The sequence below is a fragment of the Chiloscyllium punctatum genome, chromosome 16 (genome assembly GCF_047496795.1).
Source record: "Chiloscyllium punctatum isolate Juve2018m chromosome 16, sChiPun1.3, whole genome shotgun sequence".
NCBI lineage: Eukaryota > Metazoa > Chordata > Chondrichthyes > Orectolobiformes > Hemiscylliidae > Chiloscyllium > Chiloscyllium punctatum.
Window position 1 is genome coordinate 10,863,722 of NC_092754.1, and position 23,719 is coordinate 10,887,440.

The window sequence follows — 23,719 nt, forward strand, 5'->3', positions numbered from 1 at the left end:
CACTACAGTGAAAATTGCCTTAGTCTATAGTTCGAACCCTCCAACCCTGGCAACATCTTGTAAATCTTTTCTGAACCCTTTCAGGTTTCACAATATTCTTTAGATAGGAGGGAGACCAGAATTGCATGCAGTATTCCAATAGTGGCCACAACATGACCTCTCAACTCCTATACTCAATGCACTGACCAATAAAGGCAAGCTTACTAAATACTTTCTTTACTATCCTATTTACCTGCGACTGCAATTTCAATAAATTGTGAATCTGCTCTCCAAGGTCTCTTTATTCATCAACACTCACCAGGAGAAAGTGAGGACTGCAGATGCTGGAGGATCAGAGTTGAAAAGTGTGATGCTAGAAAAGCACAGCAGGTCAGGCAGCATCAGAGGAGCAGAAGAGTTGACATTTCGGGCATAAACCCTTCATCAGGAATGTGGATGGGGAAAGAAGCTGAGAAATAAATAGGGCAGTGGGGATGGACTGGGCTGAAGGTAGCTGGGAAGGCCATATGTGGATACAGGTGGGGGGTAATCGTGATAGACTGGTGGGGAGAGTGAAGTGGATTGGTGGGAAGGAAAATGGATAGGTAGGATGGGTCAAGAAGTTGAGTTGGAGGGTTGGATCTGGAATGAGATGGCGGGAGGGGAAATTTTGAAACTGGTGAAGTTGATGTAGATGTTGTGTGATTGAAGGGAGATGAGGCATTCTTCCTTCAGTTGTCAGGTGATTTGGATTTGGCAGTGAAGGAGGCCCTGGACTTGCATGTCCTTTGGGGGAGTAGGAGGGGGAGTTGATGTGGTCAGCCACAGGGCGATGGGGTTGTTTGGTGCATGTGTCCCAGAGATGTTCTCTGACATGCTCCGTGCGTTGGTGTTTTGTCTCCCCGATGTAGGGGACACCACATCGGGAACAATGGACACAGTAGATGAGGTGGGTGGATGTACAGGAAAATTTCCGACTCCCGGGAGTCCTTTAAATAAATTGAAATTCTTTCACATTTTTGTCTCTGCTGCTTTGTCAACTGGATACAAAGCTTGGCATTATCACAAATTTTATATTGTACAAGAACTACTTTCCTCCACACTTATGAATTTAGTGATCTGCAGAGGAGCAAGAGCAGAATTTCATGGAAGTGTTGGACACAGGTTTAGCAAGTTTAATTAATTATCAATACCCTGAAGCATTGGTTCTTTAAAGGAGTGAATTGGGGATTGCAGTTAAGTTTAAGATGCACCGAACACAAAATAAACACAGCTTAAAAATGTGTTGCTGGAAAAGCGCAACAGGTCAGGCAGCATCAAAGGAACAGGAGAATCGACGTTTCGGGCTTAAGCCCTTGTTCAGGAATGAGGAGGGTGTGCCAAGCAGGCTAAGATAAAAGGTAGGGAGGAGGGACTTGGGGGAGGGTGGTTGGGAATATGATAGGTGGAAGGAGGTTAAGGTGAGGGGGATAGGCCGGAGAGGGGGTGGGGGCAGAGAGGTCGGGAAGAAGATTGCAGGTCAAGAAGGTGGTGCTGAGTCTGAGTGTTGGGATTGAGAAAAGGTGGGGGGAGGGGAAATGAGAAAGCTGGAGAAATCTGCATTCAAGATAAACGTATGCAACTTCCAAGCAAAAGGCTCAATAGGTCTTAATATCAGATGAGCCAGTTTGTAGAATGCCATAGCTCTTAGTTGATTTTATACTGATACAGTAATGAGTCTCCAGAAGGAATACTCAGTAAAACCTGGAAATGGTTAAACTAGTTCAAGCCTGTCTTGTACACCTTAAAAGTAGAACTTCAGTTTGGACCAGTACCATTGTTAGATAAATGTGAGCTGCTGCATTTTGGAAAGGCAAATCAGGGCAGGACTTAGACATTTAATGGTAAGGTCCTGGGGAGTGTTGCTGAGCAAAGAGTCATTGCATAGTTCCTCAAATGTGCAGTCCTGGGTAGATAGGATATTGAAGAAGGTGTTTGGTATACTTTCCATGACGGGGCAGAGCATTGAGTATAGGAATTGGGAGGTCACATTGCGGCTGTACAGGGCATTGGTTAGGCCACTTTTTGAAAATTGTGTGCAATTCTGTTCTCCCTCCAATTGGAACGATGTTGTGAAATTTGAAAGGGCTCATAAATGATTTAAAAGAATGTTGCCAGGGTTAGAGAATTTGAGCTATAAGGAGAGGCTGAATAGGCTGGGGCTGTTTTCCTTGGATGTATGGTGATTGAGGGATGAACTTGTAGTGGTTTATAAAATCATGAGGGGCATGGATAGGGTAAATAGACAAGGTCGTTTCCCTGGGGTGGGGGAGTCCAGAACTAGAAGGCATACATTTAGGGTGAGAGGAGAAAGAGTTAAACGGGACCTAAGGGGCAACTTTTTCATGCACAGGGTGGTGCGTGTATGGAGTGAGCTGCTAGTGGAAGTGGTGGAGGCTGGTACAATTACAACATTCAAATGACCTCTGGATACTTACATGAATAAGAAGGGTTTAGAGTGATATGGCCAAGTGCTGGCAAATGGAATAGATTAGTTTAGGGTATCTGATCAGTATGGATGAGTTGGACTAAAGGGTCTGTTTCCGTCCTTGCATTTCTATGAATCTATGACTCTATTTGCAAGCTTTATTTTGTTTTACTGGTTTTCCCTTTGCACTTAGTTGTGAGGATAGCAGAGAAAGTTCTGGTCATGAACTAATGATCATGTTCTCTGTGACAAGGGCAACTTTATTAGATTAGATTAGATTACTTACAATGTGGAAACAGGCCCTTCAGCCCAACAAGTCCACACCGACCATCCGAACAGCAACCCACCCAGACCCATTCCTCTACATTTACCCCTTCACCTAACACTACAGAGAATTTAGCATGGCCAATTCACCTAACCTGCACATTTTTGGACTGTGGGAGGAAACCGGAGCATCCGGAGGAAACCCACGCAGACACGGGGAGAATGTGCAAACTCCACACAGACAATTGCCTGAGGTGGGAATTGAACCACCGTGCCGCCCTAATGTGGATACTGGTCCATCATTACTTTGTACCAGACAACAAAAAAGAAAACAAAAATATTATACAAGGACATTGCTTTGCAGTAATTTTTGCTGCAACACAGATAGCAGGCTAGACCAAATCAGATTCATTAACACTGAATTCACAACATAGTGAAATTAAAATATTCAATGACCCTCAAAATTGTCCAATTGTTCCTAACCAGACAAATAACAGATATCAAACACCAAATTTATTATTTAAACAAAAATGAACAATTTATTATTAATATTGTAACTTTAGCAGAGCAAAGCTAAACAACGGTAAAATTGGGACTAGATTAATTTAAAATATCTGGTTGGCATGGACGAGTTGGACTGAAGTTTCTCTAATTTAAACCAAATCTTCTTTGAGCGTACTCCACTCTCTCACATAGCCAGACACAGTTAAGGGATGAATTAAAAAGAAAATAGAAGGGTTGCAATTCACTAGTTTGTTAATTGTTCAAGGATGAGTATCAGGTATTCATAGAATCTTTAAACAATGTGTTGTTTTACAGGCACGTGGGATTGTATCTTGCTTGAATTTGGAGATCACTGCTCAATACAAAAAGTTTCCCGAGGGATCTAAGGACTATTCGCTTATTTCTTATAATTAGGTATGCTTTTCTCAGAACATTCAACAATTCTTTAACTGAATATAAAACCATGGAGAGTAAAACTAAAACATAACTTCCTAGTCCAAAAGCTTCTGAGCACACAAAACCCCAGTCAAAATCAGTTCAATCTATAGTTTCTCTTTCTTTTTCAACATTCTTCAGCACCAGCCTCCCCTTGATTGTCCAATACAATATCCAACCGGCTCCCAGACCTTAGGTATAACATATCCCGGTGTCACAATATCTGTGCTGCTCTTAGAACAATAATTAGCCAACATGCTGGTCTGGAACTGGGGTCACACAGTGCATGTCCATCTTTCTTGCAATCAGATTTCCACTCCTGCCACAATAAAATGGAATAGAAGGTTAGGGTGCTTCATTTAAATGGGGAAAGGTGAAACAGGCTTGTGCAGTTTAGGCACCAGCAGAATTGGGTGGAAAATATGGCCTGTTTCTGTGCTGTATATTTTATCTGATTCTATGTAAACCCCTGAAATGCTGATAGCCAACGTCACAAATCAAATTCAAGCAGCTGGTAACTGTTTTGTTCCTATTCTCCTCAAATCCTCAATCACACCATTCCCTTCAACTGTTGCTTATCCAACATGAACCAACCTTCAGTATCACATCAGCTCATTTAGAATCAGCAAACCAATAAATATGCTAAATGACAGGTCTTTCATTCTATGTTGCAGCAGATTTGGTTTTAGAAGTAAAACAGAAGTCTATTGCACAAAAGAAATAAGAATAAAATAAACCAAATGAAGCTCTCTAAACATAACAGTTTGAAAAATTTCGAAACACGCGGCATAACGTGTGGTTTGAAATCCCATCTGCTCCCCAATACCATCACTTTACAGGTAATCAAAGACTAGAAAAAAATTTCCTTCCCTGTTCAATCTGTGAGATTGACTTAGCTACTTCTTTTCCTCAGTTCCTGTTTTGTGACCTTGAGACCTTTCCCTCGATATTCATAGAACTGAGATTTTAGATTTTCTCAATTTTGAGTAACAAATGTATGTTTCTAACCAAACATTCCTGGCCTGAAAGATACACAAACTGAACTCTTTCCTGCAGGTAAATTATTCCCTAACTGTCTTTTTTTTTCCAAAGGAAAGACTATACAGACATCTGATTTCAGTCAGGTTTCCCCCCAAACTGCCCAAAAGCTTTCCTATCTCCATGTTTCTCTCACCTAAAATCAATTATATATACCGAAATGGAAGCTAATGTGTCTCAAATTTTTCCCTTGCCTGCAATGAGCCCTCATAATACAAAGAAACTTCTATAAACACCATAGGATGCACATACTAGTTTAAAATCAAGGTTCCAGAAAGATTGACCGCGTAAAGTTTTGAATCCCTTCACAAAGATAGATTAAACCTGATATGCCATTAGTTAAAAGTCCAAAAGGAAGGATGTTGTGAAACTTGAAAGGGTTCAGTAAAGATTTACAAGGATGTTGAAGAGGTTGAGCTACAGGGAGAGGCTGAATAGGCTGGGGTTGTTTTCCTTGGAGTGTTGAATGCTGAGGGGTGACTTTATAGAGGTTTATAAAATCATAAGGGGCATGGATGGGGTAAATAGACAAGGTCTTTTCCCTGGGGTGGAGGATTCCAGAACTAGAGGGCATAGGTTTAGGGTGAGAGGGGAAAAATTTAAAAGGGACCTAAGGGGCAACATTTTCATGCAGAGGGTGGTGCCTGTATGGAATGAACTGCCAGAGGTAATGGTAAAGGCTAGTACCCTTACAACATTTAAATGGCATATGGATTGGTATATGAATAGGAAGGGTTTAGAGGGATATGGGCCAAGTGCTGGCAAATGGGACTAGATTAGTTTAGGATATCTGGTCAGCATGGATGAGTTGGACTGAAGGGTCTGTCTCCGTGCTGTACATCTCTATGACCCTGTGACTTTAAGTGATGTTCATATATAAGTTTCACAAATCTTTCAGCATCCTTTTCACCAGAAGAGTGGTGGAGCTAAAGTTTTCAAGTTCTATTTAAAATTACTCAACAGTCGATGCCCTCTCTATTATCTGTGTAAGTTAATAATGCAATAAGATTGGTGTTAAAAGAATGAAGGTGAAGGGTTCTTAATATTATTTGACTATGTGGGATTCAGTGATGGCAACAACAACATTGAATGTCAAGGGGGAGTCAAGATTTCCTCTTATTGGACATGGCATGCTGAGCATTTGTGTGATGCAAATGTTACTTGCTGTTTTTCAGGTCAAACCTGAATATTGACCAGGTCTTGTTGCATTTGAGCATACACTGCATCAGTACTTGAGGAATCACGAATGGTGCTGAACATTGTATGATCATTGTTGAACATCACCGCTTCTGACTTCATGATGGAGGGAAAGTGGCTAAAGCAGCTGAAGATGGTTAGGCTGGGACACTACCCTAAGGAGCTCCTGCAGAGATGGCCTGCTGCTAAGATGACTGACTCTAAAAATCACTCTTCCTTTGTACCAGGTACAACTCCAACCAATAGAGAATTTGCCCCTGATTTTCATTGATTCCAGTTTTGCTAGGGCTCCTGGATGCCTCAGTCCGTCAAATTTGGCATTGATATCAAGGACTGTCACTTTCACTTACTGATGCAATTGAGATTTTCTGTCCCTATTTGAAACAAGGCTGTAATGAGGTCAGGAGCTGAGTGCCCTGGAAGACCCTAAACCGGGCATCTGCTAAGCAGGTGCTGCTTAATAACATTGTTGAAGACATCTTCCAAGATTTTACTGAGGATCGAAAGTAGACTTATAGGGTGGTAATTGTTGTGAACATGACATACATGGGAAACTTTGCATATTATTGTGTAGGTGCCAGTGCTGTAGCTCTACTGGAAGAGCTTGGCTGGGGGAGTAGCAAGTTTTGAAGTACACGTCATCAGTACTATTGCCGCACTGTTGTCAGGGCCCAGAAGTTGGAGACTACTGTAAGTGGCCGAGATGGACCATTCACCTTGGCATTTCTGCTAAAGATTATTGCGAATTCTTTAGTCTTATCTTTTGTACTGATGTGCTGGGCTGTCCTGTCAATGAGGATGGGGATATTTATGGAGCTTCATCCTCAAATTAGTTTGTTTAATTGCCCACCACTGTTGATAACTGGATGTGGCAGGACTTCAGAATTTAGATCTGATCTGTTGGTTGTTGGATCACTTGGGTGGCACAGTGGTTAGCACTGCTGCCTCACAGCGCCAGAGACCCGGGTTCAATTCCCGCCTCGGGCGACTGACTGTGTGGAGTTTGCACGTTCTCCCCGTGTCTGCGTGGGTTTCCTCCGGGTGCTCCGGTTTCCTCCCACAGTCCAAAGATGTGCACGTCAGGTGAATTGGCCATGCTAAATTGCCCGTAGTGTTAGGTAAGGGGTAAGTGTAGGGGTATGGGTGGGTTGCGCTTCGGTGGGTCGGTGTGGACTTGTTGGGCCGAAGGGCCTGTTTCCACACTGTAATGTAATCTAATCTTAACTCTGTCCATCAGCTTTTCCTTATGTTATTTGGCACGCAGGATTTCAGTTTGATAGCTTCACCAGGTTGACAACATATTTTTAGTTATGCCTGGTGTTATTCCTCGCATGCACATCTGCACTCTCCGCTGAACCAGGGCTGGTCCCCTGCTTGATGGTAATGGTTGAGGGGGGCATATGCCAGGCCGTCATATTGCAGATAGTATTGGAGTACAATTCTGTTGCTGTTGATAGACGACAGCGCCTCAAGAGTGTACAATATTGCTAGATCTGTTTGGAGGAGAAAGTGAGGACTGCAGATGCTTGGGATCAGAGCTTAAAATGTGTTGCTGGAAAAGCGCAGCAGGTCAGGCAGCATCCAAGGAGCAGGATAATCGACGTTTCGGGCATGAGCCCTTCTTCAGGAATGGGGTTTGTCCCATTTAGCATGGTGATAACACCACACAATATGGAACATATTCTCAATGTGAAAGTAGTCTTTTTGTCCACAAGGACTGTATGGTGATCACTGTCACCAATCCTGGCATAGACAAATGCATCTGCAGTGGGTAGATTGGTGACGATGAGATCAAGTACGGTTTTCCCTCTTTTTGTCCCCTCACCACCTGCCACAGACCCACCATAACAGCTATGTCCTTAACGGCCCAACAACTCGGTCTGAAGTGTTGCTGCTAAGCCACACTTGGTGGTGGATGTTGAAGTCCCCCATCCAGTGTACATTCTTTGGTTACCCTCAGTACTTCCTCCGAGTGTTGCACAACATGGATAAGCCCATGGCAAAAGTGAGGACTGCAGATGCTGGAAACCAGAGTTTAGATTACAGTGGTGCTGGAAAAGCACAGCAGGTCAGGCAGCATCCGAGGAGCAGGAAAATCGATGCGTCGGGCAAAAGCCCTTCATCAGAAATAGAGGCAGGGAGCCTCCAGGGTGGAGATAAAGGTGGGGGTGGGGATGGGAAGAAAGTAGCAAAGAGTACAATAGGTGAATGGGGATGGAGATGGAGGTGATATGTCAGAGAGGAGGGTGGGGGAAGGTAGCAAAGAGTACAGTGGGTGGATGGAAGTGGGGATGAAGGTGATAGGTCAGAGGGGAGGGTGGAGCGGATAGGTGGGAATGGAGATTGACAGGTAGGACAGGTCATGGGGACAGTATTGAGCTGGAAGGTTAGAACTGAGGGAAGGTGGGGGGAGGGGAAATGAGGAAACTGGTGAATTCTACATTGATGCCCTGGGGTTGAGGTGTTCCGAGGTGGAAGATGAGGCGTTCTTCCTCCAGGCGTTGGGTGGTGAGGGAGCGGGGGTGGAGGAGGCCCAGGACCTGCATGTGCTCAGCAGAATGGGAGGGGGATTTGAAATGTTGAGCCACAGGGTCGTGGGGTTGATTGGTGCGTGTGTCCTGAAGATTTTCCCGGAAGCACTCTGCTAGGAGGTGTCCAGTCTCCCCAATGAAGCGGAGACCACATCAGGAGCAACAGATACAATAAATGATATTGGTGGATGTGCAGGTGAAACTTTGATGGATGTAGAAGGCTCCTTTGGAACATTGGATGGAGGTGAGGGAGGAGGTGTGGATGGGAGGGTGGGTTGTTGGGGGGGTGTGGACCTGACCAGGTAGTCATGGAGGGAACGGTCTTTGCAGAAAGTGGAAAGTGGTAGGGAGGGAAATATATTTCTGGTGGTGGGGTGCTGATTCATCAGCTAAGGTTGCACAGCATGTGGTACTCAGCAGGAGGTATCCTTGACCATGTTTGACCTGATGCCATTAGTCTTCAATGTTGAAGACTTCTGGATCTACTGCTTCCCAACTGTATACCACTATGCCATCACCTCTGCTGCCAGTGGGACAGGTCATATCAAGGGATGGTGATGGTGTTGTCGGGCACATTGTCTATAACGTATGATTCCGTAAGTATGACTATGTCAAGCTGTTGCTTGACTAGTCTGTGAGACAGCTGTCCTAATTTTAGCACTAGTCCTCAGTACATAAGGAGGGAATCACAGAAAGCTAGCACACAGTACATCAGGTAATCAGGAAAACTAATGGAAAGTTGGCATTCATTTCAAGGGGGTTGGTGTATAATAGAAGGGAAGTCTCACTGCAAAGGTTTGAGGTGCTGGTGAGTCACATCTGGAGTACTGTGAGCAGTCTTGGTCCCTTTATTTAATAAAAGTTATTACATTGGAAGCTGTTCAGAGAAGGCTCATTAGAATGATTCTTGGTGTGGAGGAGTTGTTTTATGAGCAAAGGCTAAACAGATTGGCACTCTACTCACTTGATGCAGAAGAAGGAGAGATTATCTCATTGAAACATGTAGGATTTGCAGGGATCTCAGATTACAACAGAATCTGGACCAGATGAGCCAATGGGCTGAGAAGTGGCAGATGGAGTTTAATTCAGATAAATGCGAGGTGCTGCATTTTGGGAAAGCAAATCTTAGCAGGACTTATACACTTAAAAGGTCCTAGGGAGTGTTGCTGAACAAAGAGACCTTGGAGTGCAGGTTCATAACTCCTTGAAAGTGGAGTCCAGGGAGATAAGATAGTGAAGAAGGTGTTTGGTATGCTTTCCTTTATTGGTCAGAGTATTGAGTACAGGAGTTGGGAGGTCATGTTGCGGTGTACAGGACATTGGTTAGGCCAATGTTGGAATATTGCGTGCAATTCTGGTCTCCTTCCTATCGGAAAGATGTTGTGAAACTTGAAAGGGTTCAGAAAAGATTTACAAGGATGTTGCCAGGGTTGGAGGATTTGAGCTATGGGGAGAGGCTGAACAGGCTGGGGCTGTTTTCCCTGGAGTGTCAGAGGCTGAGGGGTGACCTGAGAGAGGTTTACAAAATCATGAGGGGGATGGATAGGATAAATAGACAGTCTTTTCCCTGGAGTCAGGGAGTCCAGAACTAGAGGGCATAGGTTTAGGTTGAGAGGGGAAAGATATAAAAGAGATCTAAGGGGCAACTTTTTATGCAGAAGGTGGTACGTGTATGGAATGAGCTGCCAGAGAATGTGGTAGAGGCTGGTACAATTGCAGCATTTTAGAGGCATTTTGATGGGTATATGAATAGGAAGGGTTTGGAGGGATATGGGCCGGGTGCTGGCAGGTGGGATGAGATTGGGTTGTGATATCTGGTCGCATGGACAGGTTGGACCGAAAGGTCTATTTCCATGCTGTACATCTGTTTGACTCTATGACTCCAAGTTGCAATGAATGCTGCCAAGACAAGTTACCTGGTACCCGCCCTGATTGACTCAAGTTTTTATGCCTTCGAGTCTGTGGATTGCAAAGAGGAAAATTTGAAGTGCAAGGTTATTTAGAATATTAATCAGATTAAATGCATGGAAGTAAGTTTCTCACAACCTGATGTTGAAATTTTAAATTTGCCATCTAAGGCTTGAGGACTCAAATGAATGAAATTTTCTTGATGTTGAGAAACTGATTTTTGGATTTTCTCTCATGATAAAGTCACTTTACTCTTCATCATTCTTGTCATCTCAGATGGCAAAATTCTGCTGTGTGTTTGTTTATCATTTGATCACTTTTGTCCCTTTTTCTTATTTTTCATCTATTATTTGCACTGCACCACATGCTTTCAAGAAAAGATAGGCAGATAGGACAACTTGGTCCCAACTCTTAAGTTCACTTTTGAACTAGCTGTTGGGAGGATAATGTGGTTTTAATGGGTTGTTTGATCTTATTGATTTGAGTGCATAAAGAAAATGTGCTTGCTAACCACTACGTGCTTTACCTGCTTCAAGTAAATCTGAGTGAGGTGAAGTGATCATTCATTGTCTGTAATGTTTTGATGCAGCCCCTATATATTCTCAGAAGCAATTGCACGTTACTTTGTTTGTGTTCTCTTTGATTTTCCTGTTGTTCAATAGAAATTTATGCTTTCACATATTTGAAGGCATTCCCACGTATGCTGCTCCCACATTAAGCAATGTCAAGATATTATCCTACACTGGGCATTAAGGAAAGTGGAATACTCCTTCAGACAGGGTGCTTAACATAGTATGGCACTCAGGATGGATAACCTGTGTAGTCTAATTCTTGTAACTGCACTTATAATGATAGTCGATCAGAAAGGTGCTATGTAAAATGGCAAATTATGAATGTGAGATCTGTTTCAAATGAAGTGTCAGCTGAGCACCTGTGTACCTGTATACCTTACTCATGCTTAACAACATTTGACCTGGTGCACTTTAAAGCTGGACTTTAAATATGGTGCCAACAGCAGAAATTTAGAAAGTCCCAGCAATAGTAAGCATTCCTGCTGTTGGTGAATGCAAGGTAGTGCCAGGGCAAGTTTCCCCAATTTATTGTGGTTCCAGACAGGATACCCCAAATTGTTATCCTCCTGGGTAAGCAGAGATGAACAGGCTTACCTTCTTTATTCACCACCACCCAATACCTCATTTGGTTGGAGCAGCATCAATTTATAAAGGATCCCTTTCATTGTAGATAGCTTCCTCCCAGATCAAATGACCTTGTGCTTTAAGGAGCCAATTTAACTAGACATTCTTGAATTAGCAAAAAGGATTTATTAAATCACTCAAGAAGAGTTTGTAACTCAACACAAGTAAACCAAGATTAGAAATAAGAGATAAGTCCAAAAGGATTCTTGAAAATTACTAAAGACAAACACAGGTTCAGTCTCTGAATTATTCATGAAGAGCAGATAGTTTAATGTTGTACTGTTGCAGTGGATGTTGCTGATAGTGTAGAGGTTGATAATTGTAAAGTTGGTTTCATGGTCCTTGGTTTTACAAATCATTGATTGCAGTTTTGTCCTTAAGATTCCTATCAACCATGATTGAATTCCAGCATTCCTGCAACTCAGAGTGATGAGGGGATAGTTCTTCAATAGTGAACTTCACAGCCCACTGAACACCTCAAGATTGGTACGCATACAAATGTTCAGTCCCACTAGCACATTCCAGTAGAATTGAACCTGGCTTTTTAGCCCTATCCTTGTATATTCTTGAAAAGGCAAAACATAAAATGTCAACTGCAGATTGTTGACCGGGTGTGGTATGGATGGGAACATCATCATACCCTCATTATGTTTGTCGTCCCAAGAGATCACAGTCGGTCAGTTTTAACTTGTCCTTTCCTTTCCCTCTGAAGGGCTGTTGCTTGTAGCTGCTTTGTGTACACAGATCTGGCAGTCCATTGAGGTCTTTCTCTTGAGATAACCACATCATTTACATCTGCAGCTATTTTTAGCTGTATCAGCCCTTTTTTAAACAACACATTTTGGAATTCATAAAATAGAATCCCTTCAGTGCAGAAAGAGGCCATTCACCCATCAAGTCTGCACCACCCTGCCGAAGAACATTCCACCCAGACCCAGTCTCCCACTCTATTTCTAAAGTCCCACAGTTACCATTGCAAATTCATCTAGCCTGCACAACCCTGGACTATACGGGGCAATCATCATGGCCATCTACCTAAACTGCATGTCTTTGACCGTGGGAGGAGACCAGAGTACCCAGAGGAAACCCATGCAGACAGAGAATGTGCAAACTCCACACAGTCACCCAAAGATACAATTGAACCCCAGGTTCCTGGTGCTGAGGCAGCAATGCTAAACACTGAGCCACCATGCTACCCAGTTTAAAAATGGAATTACCAGTTAAAAATGTCAGAGGTCTGATTCATGGTCATCACAGTAGCACAAGATTGTTTCCATGGATGCCCTCTATGTATCTAATGAGGTGAGCAGCAGAGTTGTATGAGGTAACTCATTGGAACTCGTGGAGAAAAACCCACCATGGACTCCCCCAAAATTGACATTTAGCTGAATTTTGTTAAAGTTCAGTCCAATATGTTTACTATTTTGTGAAAAAAAGTATTAACTATAATCACTTAATTGGACTTTTTAACCAGCCTGTCCTACAGGAGCACAAAGGATATTTTTAATCACATTGCACTACTGTTAGTCGATTTCTATACAGTGGTTTAAAAAGTTATCAAGATTTTCTATTTTCATTGAAGGGGTTAATAGAAGTATGGTCACTTTCCCAAGGTTTATGAGCTTTTATTGCATCAAGATAAATGTTTTTGAATCTACTGAGCAGCTGTTTCAGGAGTTGAATGGGAGGTGCACAAGATGTATTTTAGCTGAAGATGTCAGGGTGGGACTCCAGCTTTTGTTTTAAAACTATCTTCATTTTCAGCAGGATGGGAAACGCTGAAGAGGTGAAGGAGTGACTAAGTAGGCACAAGGTTGAGCCTCAGCCAATGATATACAATCCAGAAATGGCATAGATCCTGGATGCAGCCCATTCTCACCTGCAACAAGCAGGTACCTTCAACATGTATTTTTTAGATTGAAAAATTTTTTAAAATTGCTGGAGAAACTCATCAGGTCTGGCAGCATCTGTGGAGACAGAAAGAATTAGCATTTCAAGTCCAGTCAATCACTGCACAGACTCTGCACAGATGCTGCCAGACTTGTTAAGTTTCTCCAGCAATTTCTGTTTTTTTATTTCAGATTTCCAGTATTTCCGGTTCTTTGTTTTATTTTTCTGTTTTTTTAGATGTTCATGATGAGACTAATTAACAGAAGCATCTCTAAAATGGTAACTTGCCATATCTGTACAATCACATGTTGTATTTCTGTCTAAATATTTTGAACGTGGCAATCTATCACTGACCATTTTCTGCTACTTATAATCTCTTGTCTAATATATGAGCCAGATACTGAAAATGTGAAGAGAGTTAAGATCTGTGCTAATAGTTTCAATTTATGTGCAGGTCCAAGTTGGTGGTTGGTGGTTGGTTGATCCTAATCCCTCAGTCAACATCACAAAAGAAATTACCTGGTCTTTATCACATTGCTGTTCATTGAGAGGTTGCTGTGTAGGAATTGACTGTTGCATTTCCCATATTAGTTGATGACACTTCATCAAAGTACTTCATTTGTCGTACAGATCTCTGGAATGGCTGGTGGTTGTGAACTATATTATAGAAATGCAAGTATTTTTAAATTTTATAGATCAGCTACGGATGGTCGTAGTCAAGGCAATTTAAGGTGATGAATTCATAGCATCAATAGATTTGCTTTAGTGAAATTTTCTTTCTTTATACTCTATTAAAACTAACATGTAATTAAAGTTGTTGACAAATTGTCTACTCGCTGAGCAATGTTTTATAAATGATGCACCTGTTCTGATTTAAATAGCATCCTGGTGCCTTCCTTGGTTGAATTTTTAACATGAATCACCACTTGATTCTTATAAATATAGTGTCAGGGGATTTTTACAGCTGCAGGTGTAATTTTGTTGTCTCACTCTGACAGCGCAGTGCTTTATTTCTCACTGGAGTTTCAGCCAAGCTTGTTGTGGTCAAGTCCTGGAATTAGACTTGATCCAATCACAACTTTCTGACCGAGTGAAATGAACTGGGCGACGCCTGTACTAAGGAACAATGTGGGTGAATCAAATACAGCATTTATTGTAACCTACAGATAATCATCCAAAATAGTTTTACTTTTTCTTTTGTTTCTAACCCAGTCATTATGCTAATTTAGACAGCAATGGCGAATTCCTTTAACAACTTGTGATTCCAATGATCCAGTATCCCAATCACCCAGCAGTTTCCTATTATCTTTAATGCAGTTTTATCTAAATCCTGTCATTTATTTATTGGGTGCATTATTTCCTGTTACTCACCTGCAAATGATATCACGAAAACAAACAGAAAACACATACAATTGTTAACTTTTAATAAACTTTCTGCCATACATTGAAACCTCCCAATTTAGTCTGAGGTATGTGGTCTCCCCAATATCTGAATGCCTTCCTTCAGTCTTGGCAAGTAGGATTGAATGGAGAGTTCAAAGTGTGATCTGACCAGAGTCTTTTGACTACTGGTGTGCTGCTTTTGGCTGTACAACATTCTGAATGTTTGATTCTTTATTGTAACCTGTATTTTACAATGAGAGGTACAATAAAAAATGGAGAAAAGCTTTCATTCGTCACCACAATATGGCACCATTTTGATCAATTAAAAATAAGAGATAAATGAAAAGAAACAGCTTAAAGAGAAGTCCATCTACATTGAAAATAAACAAATACTTTTAATGGCTCCTATTATTTGAAACAAGCATTTACCTGCATTGTTACTGATTGTGTCATGAAGGCTCTGCGAGTTTATGGATGCTGAGTGTGTACTTGCAGTTGTGGTCAGCAAACACAGCCTAAAAGGAGAGGCTGAAGCATAACAGGTTGGCTGAGAGGTTAAAATAATGGACTGCTAGCCAATGGCTCTGCACATGTCAGTTCAAATCCCATCCTTATTAGGCATTTGTTAAATGTTAGGGCTCTTGTAGTATAATGGTAGTATCCCTACCACTTGGCTAGAATGTCTGGGTTTAAGTCTTACCTGTGACATGTCTGACAGATTAATTAAAATAACTAAAAAGAAGGGGTAAATAAACAGTACTCCTTTATTCCTAAAACTCTGACCCAAAGATTATGCATTTTGTTGCAAGACTATATTGTGTATTCATTTTTGCTTATTATTGGAAATGTGAAAAGGCAAACTGGCATGTGATCATTGCTTTCATTTGTTTCAGCCTTCACCACTGTCATGCAAATATTATACTTTAGATGTTGTCCATTATAGACTCTGAACCTTCACTTTTTTGGATCTTCAGTGTGGTGCTGAGGTCTAACCGTCTGAAGATAGTGAACAGATAATCTAACAGTTTACAGCATGGTGGTCATTTACATTTCTTATTGGATTCATGCTGTAAATACAGTTTATATTTTCTCAGCTTAAATGTTTGTAACTTATCTTGTGCCAATCTCTCCCCTCATATAAAAGTAACTGTCAACCTTCAAATTATTCTACTTTTTGTGTCCTAATTTGTGCCATGAAGTGAGCAAAGGTGGCTAATCTTGACAACTTGATTGCATCTCTATGTTTTAAGTTTTAGATTGTTACCCTTTGAACAATGTAAATTTTTCTGTCTCAATGGCAAATATGTAACAGAGCAATTGCTAAGGAACGAAGACCTTTAATGTGACAGGCTATATGCCAGCTCTGTTACTTCAGCCCACATTGTATTTTAGTGTGTTACTAACTGGCTGTTTATTTAAAATATGCTATAACCTGTTTAATGTTATAAATAAAATTGACACGTTAAATAAATGCATTACAACATTAATTTCAAACTTATATTATCTGCAATATGAAGGAAATGTAATTCTCTCCTCCTAAAATTGGATAAGCATGCCACTGCTATCTCGTATATACTCTCTTAGCTAGACACATCAAGTTCCTGGAATGCATCATTGGAGCTTTATGAAGTGTGTTGCCTTCCATCATGGCTTGGGATAAATACATTTACATTTTTAAAAACATTTCTTCAGTGTAACAATGTGAAATATTGTACGTTTCCCATGTCTCTCACTACTGGTTGTGAAGAAAATGGGAAGAGATGGCTTGACTTGTTAAACTTGTACATTGGTACACTAGCATGAGATTAAGTTTCTCATTTTGCTCTTTCCATTCCTATCATCCATCCTTTCCTTGACAATTGGCAGACTCTCTTCAAATGTGGGCTGATTGTATATGTATTCTCATACTATGCCATGCATTAATAGTCTAACACGTGCTTTATTTAAAATAAAATCAAGCAAAGGCTGGAAATCCACATCCACATTTGTTTAAGGGCAATGATCATCCATCAGACCTTTCTTTAACTTTTCAATTTTGCCTGTGCAATTGCTTCCCAAAATAGCCAATCTGCAAACTTCTTTGGAAAGTGGAGACCTACTAAGGTCACTAGTGCAGTAACATAATCACTATAATTTTGTGCAGTAACACAATCACTACAACTCTTTGGAAATTTGCTAGGTATACAGACCAAAAGCATTCCAGTTTTGATGTCCTTCTTTTGTTGAGTTAGTTGTCCTCATCTAAGACAAAGCCCAGTGGTGGGTTTGGGGCCACACCTAAAATTGGCCTTGTTACACCTGAATACACTGGAAGAAAATGAGCAAGAGTTTCTGTTCTGGTTTTCTATGTGGTGCATTTTTCTGGAATTCTGCATCAGTAAATGCTGGGTAATGATAGATTCAATTTGATTTTAATGCTTACCCCATTTAGTTGTGCGAAGGCTCACATATCAATTATGGCATTCCGTTTAAGAATGAGATTGGCACCTTAGAACTGTATTCCAGTAAGGACATATTCAAGAGAAAAGTGGGGGTAGGGGAAATATGACAAAATGTTAATAATTTATGTGATCTCTCTAAACTTTTTAGTAACCTTTCAGTGATGGAACAAAACAAATCTAGTTAAACACCTGTTGTCAATTATGGGAAACTTGCATTGCGCATGAGCCTTTTTTTACATCATTAGCGTATGAGTAGCGAGTTGTTATTCTATTTATTCTTTTGTTACTGAATAAAATATACAAAATGCTGAAAACAATGCAATTTGTACATTATCAAAAACGTTTTAGCTACGCAGCTGTGAAAATGAATGATCAGTAATAATTTTAGGGAATTTCATCTGTAACTGCAATTGCCCAAATAAATGTAACTTTTAAATTATAAAATACACTGACATTTAACTATATAGTCATAAACTGGTTGATAAAGGCATACTTTGAATATTGTTTTGGTGTGCCACGCATCGAGCTTTTTTAACTGCTGTGTTCTTTGTCTCTTAGCTTCATTTGTATCCGTCTGTATCATTTTCTGGCAAGATAAGAACCAAATTATTTCAAGGGGACACGCCTTTGTTTTGCCAGTATGCTAATTTATGTGCCTGGAATTTAGATATATATTCTATTAGATCAACTTGGCTTTCATCTGGAAGCTATGTTATATGTCTGCAACAATAAGGCATTGTTTATATGGATTAAGTACAGTGTCAGGAAGATTCTAGTCTGAAGATACTGTGTAGCAGCCATTTTGTACTAGAGAGCGCAAAGTGACCAAGCCTTATTGTGAAATAAATTCTGTGTTATGCATTGCACCTATGATGTAATAACGTAAATTAACTCTCATGGATAAAAGATCAAATTTCCTGGAGTTTCTGTTTCATGTGGGCTGTCTGACATGCCATCATAAAAGATTATAGAAAGCACAAAATTGTGTTTGCGGAGAATTTATGAACAACTTTACAATCTTAGGTACTAATCTTTTAGAAAAAAATAGTGGAAGTATGCAGTTGATATATGGTATTTAGAATTCAAGAATCTGAACATTCTGTAATTTAGAAATTGCCCGTGACAAATTTGTTTCCTTCATAGTAAAGTTCTATGCATCATTTCCACACTTCATGGTTTTTAAATATGGAACATTAAACATCATATAGTTCAATTTTAAAAAAAATCACTGTCGTCTAACCAAGCTAAAAATTAAGAAAAGAATTCTTAGTGTAAGTATTCACCACATCTTGTATGCAATAGCATCTAAGACATCTGGAACTATCTAAGAGTGCATGTTAAGGATATTTTTACAATTGTAACTATCTTGAGCTAAAAATTTATTTTATAATCTCCTTTCTTTTTGTTTATGAAATTTTTTTTAGTATTCAATCGAGAATCTTTTACATGCACAAAATTTATATTAAATATTCATAATGCAAAATATTCAGTAAATTTCCCCTGCATGTTTGCATGTTTTTCTGGTAACGTAGGGAAAGTGTCTGGAATTTCTAGAATTGAGATCCATTCTCACGGAAACTGCGCAAGCATCACGCAAATTAGATTCTTTTTGACCTATCATTCTGCTGAAAGACACACCTGTCAACGGCCAAAGGCAAAGCAGATTGGTCTGAAGCAAAGAATGCACCTGTGTAGGGGAGGGGTGGAAGTTGCATGTAAGTAGGGACTCTCTCGACGTCCCCTGCCTCTTTGCTTCTTCACCTCCTTCAAGCAGCATCACTGCGATTGTCTCCGAGTTTCTTTACGTGAAGTTGGAGAGCGGAGAGTAGCTTTTTTAAAATTTATTTTTGAACAGTTTTGAAATAGAGGCATCATGGCTTTTTTTTTAAGCAATTAAGTTGCAGAAAGTTCGACTGTGAAGTTCTTCTAAATCAACAAGCGGAGCCATCGGACAACAAAGAAAACTATCCTTGCTGCAACCTGAAAGCCATGACTTGTGAAAGTTTTCAGTTTTTGAAGCAATTGTGGAGTGTAAGGTTAAAGTGCTTGCAGGCACAGAATTAAAGCATTCTGTTTGTTTCACCGTCTTGCTGACCTTGGCGTGCAGGTATATTGGTTAAACTAGGAGGACGGTTATGAAGCAGAAGTATTGCTGGTAGAATAAATAGCCTTCTAATCTTAGTTTGGTAAGCTGTTCAGTAAAAATAAGTATTATTTTGTAACTATAAGGTAAAAACATAAGTGGTGTCAATCTCTTGTCAAAATCTGTTAAATGGAAAAAGCTGACACGTAAATTGAAATGTGCCTCTTTCAACCAGTTTAACCAGTTGGGGCAGGTAGAGACAGCATGAAGAAATGTAACGACAGGGAGCTGAAAGTAAAGCCTTATTTATCTGACCTTTGAATTAAACAGCTTCAGGAATTAGTGCTTTTAGAAGTTTCATATATTTAAAATATTCTCCAAAAGAGGCTCAGGCAGCTCTTTTTAATCCATTCATATTTTTAAGAAAGGAAGGCTATCGTACCAATGGTGTATGTTTTAGTGAAGGGCGAAAAATTAAACCGAAAAGTTCAGCCAACTTTGAAACAAATGAGCACTATAGATACTTTTGAAAAGAAGTATTTAATTTTCTTTTGCAGCAGGTTAAAATATGTTTGCAAGTGAATTTCATTTTTGTTCCACTTTGTCTTTATTTGAGGCCTTACAAACCTTGGCTTGTTGTTACTTGTTTGGTATGAGATATAGTCCTAAAGTCTCCAGACAAAAGAATACTACCTTTCTGTTTACCTTGGTAAGATAGAATCTTAGACTAGACACAGTGTGGAGCTCAAAAGTGCAATTTCTTTGTTCAACCTCATGGTTGGGAAGAGTATTTTTGTTTCCCGATTCCAGCATTCTTTTAGTTTCTTCAGATAGTTATCCTAAAAACCTCAACCAAGACATGTTTACTCAACAGGGCAATGTGTCTTGTAAATATAGGACATATTGTCACAACTTTAGCTGTATGAGTTTAAAAAAATACTGAATCCTTTGATTTCAGTGGAAAGAGATAAGAAACCTTTACCTCCACTTTACCTCAGCAAAAATTTTAGTATTGTTCCAAATAATTAAACGTGCTTGTGGAAATTGACATGACTTTTAACAGAAATAGTTTTAAAATATATGCAGAATGATTTGATTGTTTATTTACTGTTAAATTGTTCAATTTTAATCTGAACTGGAATTCAAGTCTAGTGTTATTTGGGCCCATTATTACAGCACGGCTCCCCCCCCCCCCCCACTCCCACCCCCAACCCACCAACCCATAGAGATCTTAAAATTACGAATTATTGCATTCTTTTCATCAGATTCGGTTTGTTGCACTCAAAACACATTTTAGCAGCAGGTAAACGTCTAAACATTTCATGTAGTATTGATAGATTACAAAATTTAACTGTTGCTGTCGCTCTGTTGGACTATAATTTATTATTTGTATTTGATTTGCTAATTCTCATAACTCAAAATTGAGCTGTTGGTCAACATTAAGCAATTTCACTTTTATTTTCATGTGTGCTATTAGATTAGATTACTTACTTATTTGTAAGAATTAGTTCTGAATTCAATCAGTTGATGATTTAAAGTTTTTTTGAAAGAAACAATCATTTGACTGAAATCTCATAAATACCAAAACTGAAAGTTTGGAACCTAAAATTGAATAACCATATTTGTTAGCTTAAATCATTGAAATACTTCAAAAGCCACAATCTTTGAAAAGTATTCTAAAATCCCAAGAAGCTATGGTGCTGCTGCAATTCAGTGTTAAAACAAGATTTGTTTATGCACATAATTTAAAATAGATGAATCAGTTATAGACACTTAACTATGATGCATTTACATCGTATTCACGATGATGTAAATCAATAAAATAGCTGAACGTAGCCTGAAGAATGGGTCCTTTTATTCTAAAGTTAAATAAATGTGTCCATATCTAGTCTAATGTTGCCTTTGCAATGAACTAAATATATAATTAGTGTAAGAATCAGATTATATATTTTAGGCAGCAATTTGGTTATTGGCCCTCCTCCCCAAAAACATTAGGGGGTGCTGCCTGTCTGCACCTGCTGTGGATAAAACAACTATATTGTTATTTTTCTAAACTGAAGCTAAATAACAGAGCAAACTACACAAGTCTAAAGTGAAGAAGATGGTGACTAAAGTAAGGCAGAAGAAACCATTTTGTGTCTTTTTTGGCATTTTGCACTAATATATTGATGTACAATAGGAAAAAGACTAACAACATATTGCCAAGATTTATAGTTTCTGTTTTATGTTCTGCTTGTTTGCAAAACATATTTCAATTTAATTTCTGTTTAAATTGAAAAGAATACTCTCATTCTTGGTTTCATGGTCATTTGCTTAGGGGGTGGGGTTTGGTAATAATGGGACCAAGTTTAGATTTAAATTAAGGAATGTAATATAATTCATTAAAAAATGAGTGCTAGGGTGAGTACTAGTGTTATTGAATAATTTTAAAAATCACCCAATACATGGCGGCATGTACTTTTGTTTCTACAAAACATTTTCAGTAATTTTGTTTGATGTTTGAGTATTTAAAAATTTTTGGACCTCTGTGAGAAGCCTGGTAAGGTTATTGTTTGCATAAAATATGATTTGAGTGACTTCTTTAGTTTGCACATTAGGTATTAGTAGACATGTAAATTGCTACTGTGTAATTTAAGTTTGCTTATTAGCAAACTTGTGGTGTATAAGCTGCTAAATGTCTATGGATCCAAAGTACCAGTGCGACTTACTCAGTTGGGGCAAAAAGAAAACAGGTCTTTTACTTCCCTATGGACTCCAGGTGATACTCTGAAGATCAAGCATTAGATACAGTGTAGTGTTTCATCTGCCTTGTCCATTGCACAATTGCTAACCATTGATTAAGGTTCAGTCACAGTTAACTAACAGGTCGATCTCTTCACATCAAAATTGCATTCCACAGTGAAGCGTAAGATCTTTACTCATGGTGGTAGGTTCACTTAAAACCTAAAATTTCGTACTACCTAGTCATTCTTGAATTTGTTTGAACCTTGTCCAGGCGTTGGCTGAAGGGGTGTGGAAAGCAAAGGTAATACCAGTGGCTAATTGCTAGTATTAAACAGAGGAGGAGTTGGAGTATGCTTCTTGTTTTCTACATGTCTTATTCATTGTTTCCTTTCTTTCCAAGGCCTGCACATTGGTAATAATGCTGATGATTAACTAAATGAAGGCTGTAGCCAGGCAACCATTAGGTGGGTTTTATATTTCAAGGGTTCAAAATGACCAGAGAAGCCACATTATTCACGAGTCGGGGAAATTGAGATTTTTTCTTTGCACTCTTTGTATTGCCTTTCACAACGGTAAGGTTACAGGTGTTTTCTCCTTCCCACGCAAACTTTCTCTGCTCCTGCTTTCTTGGCACCTTTTCTGCTTATTACCCCCCTCTCCCAAGTTTTCCTTTCATATCTAAATCACAAGGGTTTGTCTCCTTTAAGCTATTTGTACTTTATACACCAAAATCAGAATATTCTTATTAATTATATGCAGACAAAACACTTTTCAGGAGCTGGATGTTACAAAATAAGTTCTTTTCAAAAGTATTTCTGAACAAACAAGTTGGGTTTAACTTTTTATGCATTTTCGTTTTCTACTTGTAAATCTATGGAGAAAATAGTAACAGGTCAATAGGTTCGGCTAAAAACTTTTGGCTTGTTGTATAATTATGTAGACTATATTTCTGAATTGTCACTGGTAAAGCTGTGAGGATTCATTGCTATTTGGTTGATAAGCAAGTTTAAATCTTATTGTAAACAAGGTTTAAGATTTCCTTTCTTGAATACTGCTAACAAAACTGCTTTTGTTTTACAGCGTATTTTCTCAATAGTCTTTTCGGTTTTTTAAAGATTCTTTATCCTGTATAAATTGATGAATCATTCTAGCACATTTTGTAGTTCAAGGGTTAATGTGAATGGGAGGTACCCTTCACCCTTTTATACAAACTAGGATTACAATCAACCGCCAAGTACAGAAAGTTCCGGCACGATATATTCCCTATCTTAATTATGAGTTAAGTCTAGCTAAACATGGATTCCAAAACTGAACTTTTACTGTACCTAAAAGCTAGACAAAATCAGGTGCAATATAGGTAGTAAAAATTATTTTGTTTGGTGTTGTAACTTGAATGTGAGCAAAAGATAAGTATCGTGTTAGTTGGAAAAAAAACCGTAGCTAACCCAGTGATTTGTACAAGTGTATCCTTTAGCTATTAAATCTTGTCTAACAAGCACCGAAGCCACCGCTTGGATAAAACTTGATGCAAATATCTTGAAAACAGCATGAATTGTGATTGACATGTTGAGAAACAGCATTTTTAGCCTGCCTCAACACATATTAGGAACATTGAATTGCAGTTAGTGGTTGCAACAGTAATGGAGGTGTCATTGAGTGACCTTCCCAAAGTAAAGGGT